This window comes from Leguminivora glycinivorella, chromosome 8 (assembly GCF_023078275.1).
Source record: "Leguminivora glycinivorella isolate SPB_JAAS2020 chromosome 8, LegGlyc_1.1, whole genome shotgun sequence".
Taxonomy (NCBI): Eukaryota; Metazoa; Arthropoda; class Insecta; order Lepidoptera; family Tortricidae; genus Leguminivora; species Leguminivora glycinivorella.
In genome coordinates, this window is record NC_062978.1 from 1,302,964 (window position 1) to 1,314,626 (window position 11,663).

The 11,663-nt window shown below is 37.4% G+C and overlaps 1 long non-coding RNA gene across 1 annotated transcript; it reads left to right on the top strand.

Annotated features, from left to right (window-relative positions):
• Positions 1 to 450: 450 nt before the first annotated feature.
• LOC125228790 lies at positions 451 to 11,062 on the top strand. The gene is made up of 4 exons (XR_007177321.1): positions 451 to 1,098; positions 1,359 to 1,543; positions 2,006 to 2,116; positions 10,772 to 11,062. It is a non-coding gene; the product is annotated as an uncharacterized LOC125228790 (long non-coding RNA).
• Positions 11,063 to 11,663: the final 601 nt, after the last annotated feature.

Sequence of the window (11,663 nt, forward strand, 5' to 3'; positions counted from 1 at the left end):
ATACTTTTTTGGACATCGCTTAGCTTCAGAGTTACTATCAATTGAAAAAAAATCTAATTGTTAGGCTTCCCACAGACAGTCTTAAAAATTCATAATCTTAAAAAAAACTTGTATGCAATCTGACAGTTCAAACTGACACTGACAAGACACTGACAGATCTGTCAGTGTCAATTGCATACAAATTTTTTTAAGATTATGAATTTTTAAGACTGTCTGTGGGAAGCCTTACTCAGTAAAAAAAAAGATCTTTTTAAGGGAGTTGATGCCACTATGGAGATTAGTTTCACTGAGGTTTCACTATCCTCATTGATAAATGTCAAAAAGTGAAAAGTAAAATCTTTCAAGAATTATGTTTTTAGAAAAAAAGTTAAAACTCGTTTCAAGAATTATGTTTTTAGAAAAAAAAAGTTAAAACTCGTTTCAAGAAAAACGAGAAGCGAATTATATTATGCTGGGTCGAAACTTCGAAGCACGATTTTGTACTGAAAAACGTCATAAGTATAGTATATTCAAACTTGCATTATCATTTAATACATTATAATTATTTTATTTGAGATGCTTTTACACTTTTACTCCGTGTTGAAAATAAATCACAATAAATATTAAAAGATAAACATTAAAACATACAAAATAATATTTGTCAGTAATTTCTAAATCCTTCATTGATCATTTCACGTAAATTAATATTTTCTTCTTTGAATACCTACACTTATAAATTATATGCCAGAGACTAATTACTAAGGGGGGTTTCTTATTAAATACAACTTATATGTATATACCCGTCCTAGCGAAATCACGATATGCATTTTCGCCACTGACGGTGACGCAACTAAATAATATTATTATGAAAGTTACGGGCTCTGAATATTATAAATATAATTTTCCCTCTGTTTCTGAGAACGGTTTTAGAGTTGGCAACCCCGGACCGCGACGCGCCGCGAGCGACTGAAGGACTTGTATCCATGGTCTGGAAATAAATTAAAAAAAAAACGGCGGACGCCAATGCCGCCATCTTCTATCGTGTCGTGCGTGCTGTGCTGCTGTGTGAACTTGAAATAAATCCGCTAGCTGAAGCTAGCTGACCGGATCGGAAAAATGGTGAGATTTGCTATTTAATTACCCATTTACAGCCTATGTGGCAGTTAACTATTCGATAGCTTATTGAGTTTATTGTGGGACTAGGTTGGTTTCTGGCGTTCCCACTTAAGCGTTGCGTGTCTCGGGGCGCGCACTGAATCGGCGTGAATCCCCAAGATATCATATTACAGAAAAAAGGCTCGCCACCGGACTACCGACATGGCGCATTACGCGATTTATTTTAAACATTCTAATTCAATATAATTTTTCACTGTGTTCAGGTTCAGGGTTCTTTTTGTTGCCCCATGCCCCATCATCTGCCGCCATCCTGGACAAGTCGGCGATCAATAACAGGACCCGGCCTGCGAGCAATGGCCAATGAAGTCTATCCCAGTGCCACGTCATCAAGTCATCACGCAGTCGTCGGGTGCAAATGACGCGGCGGATCTTTCTCAAGCTTAGAAAGGTAGTTGTGCATTTATACGTCTATTTTGATTCCCTTTTCGACTGTCAAATTCCATATGAAACTGTGGGTTAGCCTCGGGTTAACCCTCCATTTTCGGTGGTGCAAGTGACCCTTAGGTATGTAGTCAGTTGTGATTGCTTGATATTACAACTTGACAATAAAAAGCCGTCGAGAGTACAATATTTGTATCTTATCTACAACATTTATATTTGTATTTTATTGTGTACCAAGTATAAAAACGTCACGTAAATAATCCAAAATGACCCTTTGATAGTCCGAGCTCAGCTTAATTAACCTAAGAGATGTGTAGCGTTTGCGTAGCATTTGATATTTGGGTGCATTTAATTGCAAATTATTTGTGTGTGTTCATAAATATTCCTGGGTTTTCTCATTAACTGTTTCTGCACCTCCCTCCCTGTTATTTGCACTTGTTTTATATAGCCCACGTACCGGACATTTCAGATGGTTGTGGCCCAGAGCCCCGCTACTTCGTGCCAGGCCATTCTCCAACTGCAGATCCATGTGTCATCGCGACAGTGCACTCACTCACCTTGTTTGGCCCGATGGAATTTGGTTAGCTTGCACATTTTACCCTTCTCTTCATTTATTTATTTCTGTATTTTTATTCAGTAAATACAAAATGTCGGACAATGACAGTAGTGATAACGAGAGCAAGGAGATTGACAAAGCAAAACTTAAATAAAAATTGCCTTTAAAAATAATCTGCCATATTTTTAAACCCAATTTCTATTTAAGAAGTCTCATTGAAATTTATAATGATCATATGAGTTGACCTTGATGTCAGTCGACACGTTTTCATTTAATTTCCATATCAGCAAATCATTCAAATTCGTTTTGAGAGTTTAAAAAGAAGCTGATTTGACTAGAAGGAAAGTAGCCTATAATAAGGATGTATTGATAAATAATCATCTCAACCTCACATCATTTTTAGGGTGCTGTAGTCAACTAGGAACCCTTATAGTTTCGCCATGTCTGTCTGTCCGTCCGTCCGTCCGCGGATAATCTCAGTAACCGTTAGCACTAGAAAGCTGAAATTTGGTACCAATATGTATATCAATTACGCCGACAAAGTGGTAAAATAAAAAGTGGAAAAAAAGTGTTTTGTTAGGGTACATGTAAAGTGTGTCGCTTAACACATTGGACACCGCGTACCCGACAATCGGGTACTCGTAAACTTTACTCAGATGCCGGCATACCCGATAGTCGAGCAAGAGCTATAAACCTTCACGCGACGCCAACGTACCCGATAGTCGGGCAAGCTTTGCATCTTCGCTACCTCAGGGCTGCCACTGACTGTCTTCTGATTATAATGTACTTATGTGGTCGAAAAGTTGGTACAGTTGATTATTATATTTATTAATTCACTTTGTATTTCTATTTACTTTACCTAATGCGATTACAAAATAATAATTCTTATTAGTTGGTTACGTTAAATCGCATACACGGGTATGTATTAATAGGAGTTAGAATTTTCGTAAATCGTACAACCTAATTTGTGTTTACGAATATTTAAGAGTGATAAAGTAGGTACTCATAGGATTATTTTAGTGAAACAAAATTCGGAGAAAAATAAACCAAAAAATTCAACTAAGAACCTAACAACATTCTAATTTCTAAGCGGCAGTTCTCAGAAAAAGACAATAGGTAAGTCATAAAATAGCAACTGCGTGGAAGCAAAACAAGTAGCTTTGAATAAAATATTAAATAAATAAATAAATAAATATCTATTTGAAGTTAGCGACTCGGGTTTTTCACACCGGTCACGGTGTAAAATTTGCAATCTGAGCCATTCCGTAATGGTTTGTGATGTGCTTTGGACGTTGTTGTGTTGTGTTAATTTTTATTTTGACGACTATCGGCTTGTTTCTGGACAACTGTGACTTCTGCTTTCTTACTGGACTTTGTGGTTTTGCCTCTGATTGGAATTGATAATTAATTTGGTTGTTTCTACTACGACGATGGCGAATGCTCGTGGTCCTGATGACATTGAGCGAGACTTAATAAATATATTCGGCGAGGATGCAGTAGTTGATGAGCACAACTCTCAGCCACAATTACGCGAAGAGGAGTTAACTTCACTGTTGAATTTAGGAATTTCGTACATTAGCAATTTTGATTTTCGATGTCATGTCTTTCGGAATTTCGTACTTAGAACATTTGATTTTCGACATTGTGCTACGCACTCTTTCATTTTATGCACGTATACGAAAGTTACTTGGCACAGCCCTGAGCGTCCGCCGCTTGCCCGACTATCGGGTTCGCGGCGTCCGGCATTGAGTTGCACGTCGTTGCCCGACTATCGGGTACTGTCGGTTTCTGGGGTATTGTTCGAAATTTAGCCTGGTTGCGAAAGTGTTAACTTCAAAAGTGGGTAAATCCATTCTGCTAAAAGGTTTATTTTATATAAAATGTAATATGATCTGAAAGATAATTAACCTTATAGCAAAATGGATTTACCCACGTTTGAAGTTGAGCGACACAAGTGGGGACTGATTTTTTTTTCATTCCAACCCCAACGTGTGATATATTGTTGGATAAGTATTTAAAAATCAATATGGGCTTACTAAAATCGTTTTTTGATAATATTAATATTTTCGGAAACAATCGCTCCTACAGGAAAAAAAGTGTGTCCCCCCTCTAACTTTTGAACCATAATATGTTTAAAAAAAAACCGGCCAAGAGCGTGTCGGGCCACGCTCAGTGTAGGGTTCCGTAGTTTTTCGTATTTTTCTCAAAAACTTCTGAACCTATCAAGTTCAAAACAATTTTCCTAGAAAGACTTTATAAATTTCTACTTTTGTGATTTTTTTCATATTTTTTAAACATATGGTTCAAAAGTTAGAGGGGGGGGGGATGCACTTTTTTTCCTTTAGGAGCGATTATTTCCGAAAATATTAATATTATCAAAAAACGATTTTAGTAAACCCTTATTCATTTTTAAATACCTATCCAACAATATATCACACGTTGGGGTTGGAATGAAAAAATATCAGCCCCCACTTTACATGTAGGGGGGGGGGGGTGCCCTAATAAAGCATTTTTTTCCATTTTTTATTTTTGCACTTTGTTGGCGTGATTGATATACATATTGGTACCAAATTTCAGCTTTCTAGTGCTTACGGTTACTGAGATTATCCGCGGACAGACGGACGGACGGACAGACAGACATGGCGAAACTATAATGGTTCCTAGTTGACTACGGAACCCTAAAAACCGGCCAAGAGCGTGTCGGGCCACGCTCAGTGTAGGGTTCCGTAGTTTTCCGTATTTTTCTCAAAAACTACTGAACCTATCAAGTTCAAAATTTCATATTTTTTAACCATATGGTTCAAAAGTTAGAGGGGGGGGACGCACTTTTTTTTCCTTCAGGAGCGATTATTTCCGAAAATATCAATATTATCAAAAAACGATCTTAGTAAACCCTTACTAATTTTTAAATACCTATCCAACAATATATCACACGTTGGGGTTGGTTTGAAAAAAAAAATATTAAATAAATAAATAAATAAATATCTATTTGAAGTTAGCGACTCGGGTTTTTCACACCGGTCACGGTGTAAAATTTGCAATCTGAGCCATTCCGTAATGGTTTGTGATGTGCTTTGGACGTTGTTGTGTTGTGTTAATTTTTATTTTGACGACTATCGGCTTGTTTCTGGACAACTGTGACTTCTGCTTTCTTACTGGACTTTGTGGTTTTGCCTCTGATTGGAATTGATAATTAATTTGGTTGTTTCTACTACGACGATGGCGAATGCTCGTGGTCCTGATGACATTGAGCGAGACTTAATAAATATATTCGGCGAGGATGCAGTAGTTGATGAGCACAACTCTCAGCCACAATTACGCGAAGAGGAGTTAACTTCACTGTTGAATTTAGGAATTTCGTACATTAGCAATTTTGATTTTCGATGTCATGTCTTTCGGAATTTCGTACTTAGAACATTTGATTTTCGACATTGTGCTACGCACTCTTTCATTTTATGCACGTATACGAAAGTTACTTGGCACAGCCCTGAGCGTCCGCCGCTTGCCCGACTATCGGGTTCGCGGCGTCCGGCATTGAGTTGCACGTCGTTGCCCGACTATCGGGTACTGTCGGTTTCTGGGGTATTGTTCGAAATTTAGCCTGGTTGCGAAAGTGTTAACTTCAAAAGTGGGTAAATCCATTCTGCTAAAAGGTTTATTTTATATAAAATGTAATATGATCTGAAAGATAATTAACCTTATAGCAAAATGGATTTACCCACGTTTGAAGTTGAGCGACACAAGTGGGGACTGATTTTTTTTTTCATTCCAACCCCAACGTGTGATATATTGTTGGATAAGTATTTAAAAATCAATATGGGCTTACTAAAATCGTTTTTTGATAATATTAATATTTTCGGAAACAATCGCTCCTACAGGAAAAAAAGTGTGTCCCCCCTCTAACTTTTGAACCATAATATGTTTAAAAAAAAAACCGGCCAAGAGCGTGTCGGGCCACGCTCAGTGTAGGGTTCCGTAGTTTTTCGTATTTTTCTCAAAAACTTCTGAACCTATCAAGTTCAAAACAATTTTCCTAGAAAGACTTTATAAATTTCTACTTTTGTGATTTTTTTCATATTTTTTAAACATATGGTTCAAAAGTTAGAGGGGGGGGGGATGCACTTTTTTTCCTTTAGGAGCGATTATTTCCGAAAATATTAATATTATCAAAAAACGATTTTAGTAAACCCTTATTCATTTTTAAATACCTATCCAACAATATATCACACGTTGGGGTTGGAATGAAAAAAAATATCAGCCCCCACTTTACATGTAGGGGGGGGGGTGCCCTAATAAAGCATTTTTTTCCATTTTTTATTTTTGCACTTTGTTGGCGTGATTGATATACATATTGGTACCAAATTTCAGCTTTCTAGTGCTTACGGTTACTGAGATTATCCGCGGACAGACGGACGGACGGACAGACAGACATGGCGAAACTATAATGGTTCCTAGTTGACTACGGAACCCTAAAAACCGGCCAAGAGCGTGTCGGGCCACGCTCAGTGTAGGGTTCCGTAGTTTTCCGTATTTTTCTCAAAAACTACTGAACCTATCAAGTTCAAAATTTCATATTTTTTAACCATATGGTTCAAAAGTTAGAGGGGGGGGGGACGCACTTTTTTTCCTTCAGGAGCGATTATTTCCGAAAATATCAATATTATCAAAAAACGATCTTAGTAAACCCTTACTAATTTTTAAATACCTATCCAACAATATATCACACGTTGGGGTTGGTTTGAAAAAAAAATATCAGCCCCCACTTTACATGTAGGGGGTTACCCTAAAAAAAACATTTTTTTCCATTTTTTATTCTTGCACTTTGTCGGCGTGATTGATATACATATTGGTACTAAATTTCAGCTTTCTAGTGCTAACGGTTACTGAGATTATCCGCGGACGGACGGACAGACAGACATGGCGAAACTACGACTACGGAACCCTAATATAAAAAAAAATACTAAAGTAGAACTTTATAAAGACTTTCTAGGAAAATTTGTTTTGAACTTGATAGGTTCAGTAGTTTTGGAGAAAAATACGGCAAACTACGGCCGGAAAGCGTGGCCCGACACGCTGTTGGCCGGTTTTTTTAGACTTTACTCTTAATAACAAATCTCGTAAGTCGATTAAATTTATTGTAGACCATGTTTCAACAAATTTGAGAGCCTTGAATACGCTTAGGGAGCGCACTGACATGTGGGTCACTCTTATAATATATATAGTTGTCCAAAAACTGGACAGTGTAACTAACTAGCATTAAGTGGGAAGTCTACTTTCCTTTTAGTAAATTCAGCGTGTGCTATTCTGCGGCGCGGCGGCGATGCCTTCATAATGAACTTCAACTAACTATGGTAAAATGATGTACGTAATTACGTATAACGTACAATATGTACGTATGATGTTTATGACTGCACCTATAGGGGGAAACGAAATAATGGGCTTTGATTGTATCGGTACCACAGATCAATACAACAAGATGGCCCTTACAGGGCGACTCGCGGTCACCAAGCATACGACAAATCAGGTTTATAAAAGTTTGAACGCGTGCGACACCGATCAGTAGCGCCCAAGTATACGACCCGCTAACAGTGTCCGTGTTCGCTCGGGAAAAAATCTTAAATAATCAATTTTGGTTGCAAACAATGGTCTCTTACAGCATAAAGTGGTGTGGCAAGTCTTCTAACACTTCTACATGTAAAAAAGATGGAACAACATTCCACAGTTAAGTCAAATTAATTATTTTGTTGAATATTGTTTATTGTCCGCGGAGTTCATTTATACTGGTCAATATGGTTGTGCTGAGCGGCGCCGAGGCGCGTCCATCCCTCTTTACCGAGTTAACAATGTGATATGCTATCCCTTTCACGTAAACGACTAGGCATGGGGCCATGTTAGTTTATGTCTGTTGCGGGAACCTCGTACTGCCGTTCGTACCATGTGCTACCATTTTATGAAATATAAAAGAAAGCAGATTTGTAATAGTGAATAATTATCTAGAATCTGTAGAGTCTGTAGTGGTATTTAGTTCATTGATTAGTTTAGAATATTTAGTTGGTTATTTAACTTAGTAAACGTAAGTAAAAATGCACAGTTTAGTTATTAGTTACTAGAATGATTTTTATTGAGATGCTATCACAATTATCATCCTCCTTGCGTTATCCCGGCATCGGCATTCGCCACGGCTCATGGGAGCCTGGGGTCCGCTTTGGAAACTACTACCAAGATTTGGCGTAGGCACTAGTTTTATGAAAGCGACTGCCATCTGACCTTCCAACCCGAAGGGTAACTAGGCCTTATTATAATTTAATTATAATATTATAATTTGTTGCAAAACAAATTCACCACAGTACTGGTACCGGTACCATTGTCTATAATAGACATGTCCCATTCCCATCCCTACTGCTAATCGTAAAGGCGCGCCATTATTTGAAACGACCAATGGCAGCACCGTGCGCGCCCGCCTCACCCCGCAAGGATTGGTGATTTGCGTCTCGAACAATATCGCTTGCATTTGGCTTCTAGTGGGGTGTTCTGTGATCGGTACTCATAGATAGAATCTACATTATCTACTTTTTTCTTATGGAAATTGACGTACAAATGCCTTTTATTATGTACGTATTGAAAAAATCATTACAACTTAGTAATTTTATGTACTTTCAGTAGTTCCGCATTCCACCTGAACCTTATGAGCAGGGAGCGTACTTTTCGTGCCGATTACATCAATTTGACGTCACGCTCCATATAGGGTGATCACAAATTGTATCATTGTTAATTATTAATCATTAGTCATCAATATCATTTTAAGTTATGAATTTATTTGCATGGTAATGAATGCAAGAAGGATGGTGTGCTTTACGTTAGAGAGAAATTCTCTTTTCTACGTATTTATTGTAATGTGTTGTTAACAATACTATTTAATTAAATTTATTTATAAAAACAAATCAAATAATTTTATTCACGTTTCACATTTCAAGTAGGTATTATTTATGCCACATGTAAATGGACTACTGTATTTGAAGTAATTTGTATATGATTAAAATAACTGACGAGTAATGATTAATAATTTACAATAAACTATTTGGGATCACCCAATTTGGAGCGTGATGTCAGATTAATGTCATCGGCATGAAAAGTACGCTCCCTGCTTATGAGCTATTATGTCAGGAGGTGTACAGGTAAGTGAGACGGAGATATGTCCCTTCCACGCTCAAAGCCCATTATTTCGTTGCCCCCTATACTGGCCTCCTAAAGCCGAAAAGCGCTATCTCAAACGGAAATCCACAGATAACTTATAAAGTACTAGCTTTTGCCCGCTGCTTCGCTCGCGTTAGAAAGAGACAGAAAGTAGCCTATGTCACTCTCCATCCCTTCAACTATATCCACTTAAAAAATCAATCACCACGTCAAATCGTCAACTCGTTCACGTCAATTCGTTCGAATTCGTTGCTCCGTTATGCCGTGAAAGACGGACAAACAAACAGACACACACACTTTCCCATTTATAATATTAGTATGGATCTATAACTGACAGTTCCATTTCCAAAATCATTTGGTTTTGAGATAGCGCCACTCGGCTTAGCGGGGCAGTATAGGTCAGCAATTCCCGTCAACTTTGTACAATGCCACGTCAGCAAATTTTAATTGATCCTATTTTGTTACCAACATTTTGTAATATAATTCGACTTTCGTAAGATATATACAGGATAATTTTTATAATTAAGAAAATATAGATACTAGAGAACCCTAATGACGAAATAAAACTTAATAAAATCTCAATTTATCAACAAAATCTTGGTAACAAAATAGGAATTAATAAAAACAAATTTAACTTTTCCCTTAATTTTTGTATAAACTTTTCGAGAACTGCTGAGGTACAGTCATAAACATAATACGTACATTTAGTTGCATTTCATTAACATTATGGTGCCGCCTCCGCAGAGTAGCACACAAATCAGCTTCTTTTTAAGTTTGCTAATTATGGAAATAGTAGGAATTTGTGTTTAGTGACGTCACGGTCAACTCTTTTAGCATGGTGCATTGGGGTAATTTCGAAGCACAGAAATGCTCGGGTAATTTCGAAAGGGGAATATTGATATGATGATGGAAATAATGGTGATTTTTCTGTGACTTTCGAAATTACCCTAATGCACGCTATCAGACATATTCAATAGAAATTTGATTTAAAAATTACTTTTGCGAATGTGTTTCTTATAATTATCTAATGCTTCATTTGTAATTTTGTATGGTATAAAATATTTTAAGTACAGGAAAATTCCATGTACAAAACCACAATTGCAAAGTATCCTCTTGAAGACTTATCAGTTTCTAAGAAATCGTCAGACGTATTGGAGACTGTGCAGGATGCGAGCTCCAAAAGCGCTCAGGCAAATAATAATAATAATCATACATACATACATACATACAATCACGCCTGTATCCCATGAAGGGGTAGGCAGAGCACATGAAACTACTCAAGTTTCAGTGCCACTCTTGGCAAATAAGGGGTCGATAGAAAACGAAAGTGTGACATAAATAGTGTGTAATAAACGATAGTGTGTAATAATAATCAATAAAGTTAAATCATACAAAATATCATAAATCCTTCATCTCATCAGCGGCAAACTCATGTTTCACGTGTACAATCAGAATTATAGATTTAATGAATTTAATTTTTTGCAGGTATGTCACCTGAGGCGAGGAGTAGGTGCGTGTGCGAACGGCCTTAGTGACGCCTCTACAGCGCGACGGGTGTATTCTCCTCAAATATGAGAAGGAGCTCGGGTCCTGCGGGCTCTTAACCGTCGTAGTATTCACGCAGTGTTTTAAAATAGTGTTTGTGTGTATTATGATAACATATGTTCAATTCAAATGTCTAACACTACATAAGTATACATATCATTTTTCATTAGTATGGTGCTGTTTTTGCGGTCTGAAGAAAAAACTTCAAATAAAATAATTATGTTGTCTGTATATCCATGTTTTTGTTTTACAATCAATGATTTTTGTGTGAGGTAGTTTTTAAGTTTGACTTTTTCGTTTCTAGTTATTTTGATCATACATAATCATTAAAATTATGCTGGGAAGTATCTGTAAGCTGCGCACGGATCCGAACCTGTCGAGCATACTCGCGCGCGAGCCTTTGGCTGTCGGATTTTGGAGAGAATCTAGCTTGTTTCAATCGAATCGCGATCGAATCAAGCGAGATCTCTTTGAACCGGCAGCTGGCAGCCGCACGAGGCTCGCTCAGGCTCACGAAGATTGCAGAGCACCTTGCGTGCAGTTATATTTGCGACGTCCTACCAACCACAAAAATCACGTTCCCTGAAATATCCCTATGAAATATTGTGTGAACGGTTCACGAGTGACTTGCACAAAACGTGCATCTAGTAAATTGCAGCAATATTATTATTTCACTAAACGAATAAACTGCCAGTGATTCGTTGACACAACATACCAAATATAACCATAGCAGAAGTTTCAAATGAAACATTATGAGAGCTACTTTTAGGTACATTACAAGTGTAACTTGCAAGGAACTTCACAAGAGTTATTAAAGCAATGTTACATTAGT